This window comes from Belonocnema kinseyi, chromosome 8 (assembly GCF_010883055.1).
Source record: "Belonocnema kinseyi isolate 2016_QV_RU_SX_M_011 chromosome 8, B_treatae_v1, whole genome shotgun sequence".
In the NCBI taxonomy this organism is placed as follows: domain Eukaryota; kingdom Metazoa; phylum Arthropoda; class Insecta; order Hymenoptera; family Cynipidae; genus Belonocnema; species Belonocnema kinseyi.
The window spans coordinates 142,142,598-142,146,028 of record NC_046664.1 but is presented as its reverse complement, the minus strand read 5'-3'; the positions used below and the strand labels follow the sequence as shown (position 1 = coordinate 142,146,028).

At 31.2% G+C, this 3,431-nt stretch overlaps 1 protein-coding gene across 6 annotated transcripts in view; it reads left to right on the top strand.

Annotated features, from left to right (window-relative positions):
• LOC117177865 overlaps nt 1-3,431 on the top strand; it is a 670,262-nt gene that overhangs the window by 422,955 nt on the left and 243,876 nt on the right. The window lies entirely within an intron of this gene.

The following is a 3,431-nucleotide window of genomic DNA, read 5'->3' as shown; positions in this document are numbered from 1 at the left end:
ACAATTTTCTGAAGTTACTGCAGAGGTAGGGCTTCCATTTCCGCTTAGAGTAAAGAAAGAGGAGAGGTTTATAGAGAAGTAGGTTAAATTAGATTTAACAGTTTGTGGGAAAATGTGTACTGGTTTTTTCAAAACTCTCAAAACACGTAAAGGGCGGAGAGTATAATAAATACATACTAATACATATTGATATCCTTTAATTACATAATTAGCATTAAATTCAAAATTATTGAAAATTCAATTTTATTTAATATTTATTGGAGTAAATTTAACATTTTCTCTTCAACATTTTTAAGGATTAAGAGGAATACCTGTTTATTATGAAATTCAATTTCATCAATTTGTTCATTATTTTCTTTATTAGGAATTTTAAATTTAATTTATATTCTTTGAGAGAGAATTGTTTCTTATCGATTAATGTTATATAAAATTATTTTATTTCACCATTTAAGTGAATAAATAATATACCCCCATTAAATCATTCTTATAATGAAGTTACTATAATTATTAAATAACTATTTGAATGTTCAAATTTATAAATGCTTGATTAAATTTAAATTTAAAAGATTCTTCTTCATTAATAGAATGATCAATTAAATTTCATGATTATTATTATTAGTAAGATAAAAAGATGTAATTAATTCCTTTACAGTTCCTTCAATAAGAATGAAAGTTCATGATTTACCTAGATGATTTAATTAATTAAAATGATTTATTAATAGTCAGATTTATCTTTTTGGACAATTTTCAGAAATTTTGTGGAGCTAATCGTAGATTTATACCAATTGTAATTAAAACAACTGAATTAAGAATATATTTAAATTGAATTAATTTAATGGAAACATAATTAGATATTTTAATTTAAACCAATGATTGTTTAAATCATTTATAGTATATATAAACGATTTATTTTAGCCACTAGGGCACGATGCGCCTTATTCTATCGCCGATACGCCTTAATTATATCGCGAATACACCATAAATCTATCACAAATACGTATTACTCTATCGCATGTAGGTTTTTTGTTTCTTTCATCCCTAACGTTTTGCTCTCTTTCCTCTCTCGCTTTAATTTTAGCCATTTCCTTTTGTTCTTTTTATCTTTACGCTTGACAACTCTTCTCTCATTCTCATTTAGCAAACTTTACATTTTCTTATTTTCTAAAGATAATTATTTTAATCATTTCCCCCATTTTTCTCCTCTCTCATCTCCTTCTTCTTCCTTTCCAACTCCCTCAACCATTACACCACCTCCACTGTCCCCTTCTCATGCAGGATCTTTCCCATTGTCATGCTCCCCTTTTCTATATTATCACAATCTTCCAGCCAATGTTTTAAAATATCTCTACCTCTCTCAAATAGCATGCAGTTTCTTTCCTCCTCTGTATACCAGTATTTATTCCATTCTTTTGTATAGCCACATCTTACCCTCGCCATTACTTTTTGCGATCCTCTTTCCCCTTTTCGCTCCAAATATTTTTCTATTCTCCCTACTTTTATCCATTTATATTTCTCATTATATTTAGATTCTCTTATTTTATTTTCCATTCCTTGCTTAAAAACTTCCTTATCTCTTTCTATCAACTCTTGTTGTATTTTCATTTCCCTTCTATTCATTTCTTTTACCCATTCCTTTGACCAACCACACCTATTCAAGTACCTTTCTATTTCTTTCATTCCATAATTATCCCCCCTTCCATTTTCATTTTCCTTCAAGCACTTTTTCGCTGTAGTTCTGCCCTTGCTCTCCAACAGTCTTTTTTCGTATTTGCAAGCCCTGTTACCTGTTCTTACTCTGATTCTTTCCTAATTAACCTCCTTCAGAACTATCTACCATGGCGTCTACCTGTTTAATCCTCGCGTCCATCTAATGTATTTTTCATGCAACTTTTTCACCTCATATTCTTTCCGACCCTATATTTCAACTTCATATATTAAAACACTCAGTACAAGCGCTTCAAACATTCTCATTCTTCTCTTGTAGTCTTCTTTAAATAAGTTTTCCCCCTATGCCCTATACTTTCCTCATGACTATATCTGCTCTTTTAACTCTTTCTTTGACGTGATCTTTTACATTCCCATTTTTCTTAAATAAAAATCTCAGATATGTAAACTCCTTCACTTCCTCAATATCTTCTCCCCTCCACCTCCAGACCATTTGCTCCTTCTTCCTACGACATTTTCTCCCAAAAACTAAAACCTTAGACTTTACTACATTTAAAACCAATTTTTTTGCTTCTAAGTACTTCTCTAGTATTTTCATCATATTTTCATCATATTCCCTGCCTGTACTTTATCTCTCGTTTCTTTATAAATTTCACTCACTCTCTCTATCAGACTTATGTTTATTCTCCTCTTCTCCTTTACTTCCCACATATTTTTCCTATCTACAGATGGGAACGCTGCTTTTAAATCAACAAAGAAAACACATAATTTTCTTCCTTTTTTCTTAAGTTCCTTCTATACCACGTGTTAAAAAATATAGAAATGATCCATAGTGCTTTCACCTTCTCTGAAACCTCCACGATTCTCTAGCAGTATTCTTTGTAACTCCAGTCTTCTTGACCTTTTCTTTCAACTCTTCCCATATTTCATTCAACAGTCTATTCTCAAACTCTAACTATTCTGTTTTTTCTATATAATCCCTCTTTGTTTCTTCAGTCCACACTTCTTTTTCGATTAATTCTCTCGTATTCTTTCTATTTCCTTCCTTATTCTGCTTTTTATATACGGGGCATTATTCCTCAACTGCCCCAACTCAAAAAGTCATGTTTTTCGATTGTCTCTAAATTCTGGGAATATGTTCGCCTACCCAACAGTAGTTAATCCACAAACTTATAGACCAGGATTACCAACCCTCCCCAAGTGAAGGGGGGTTGAATTTTCAACCCCAATGCCTGCAGGGGTAGTTTCAAACGCCTGTAACTTCCTTTCTAATTACGCGATTTAAGTTTTTTATGAGGGTTTTGGAAAGTACTTTTCACACGCTTTCATCCTATTTTATTATTTATAACAAAAAAATTGTTTAAACAGTTTTTTCAATAAATCAATTGTTTATTTAACTTTTTTCGCAATTAAGGCATCTACGATTTTCTTTTAAATAGTCTCAAAAGAAAGCTTGACTTTTTTACTATGAAAAATGTCTAATAAGAAAATGAAAAAATTGAAATTCATTGAGTTACAGAGCCGGTTGTAGAGGGAGTCCTCGCGCTCGCACTCGGGCGTTATGCAGCAGCATACCGCGGAACAGTTTTCAAGTATGCCATTTTTTTGTATTACTCACATTGATCCAAAATTGAATGAAGTCATCGGAAAAAACTATTCAGTACTGTTAACCAGTAAGTTTGAAGAAGTTAAAAAATTTTTAAGTTATTATGAAAAAATATTAAGTAAAAAGCACTTTCTTAAAAATGAACAGTATTTTTCTGAAG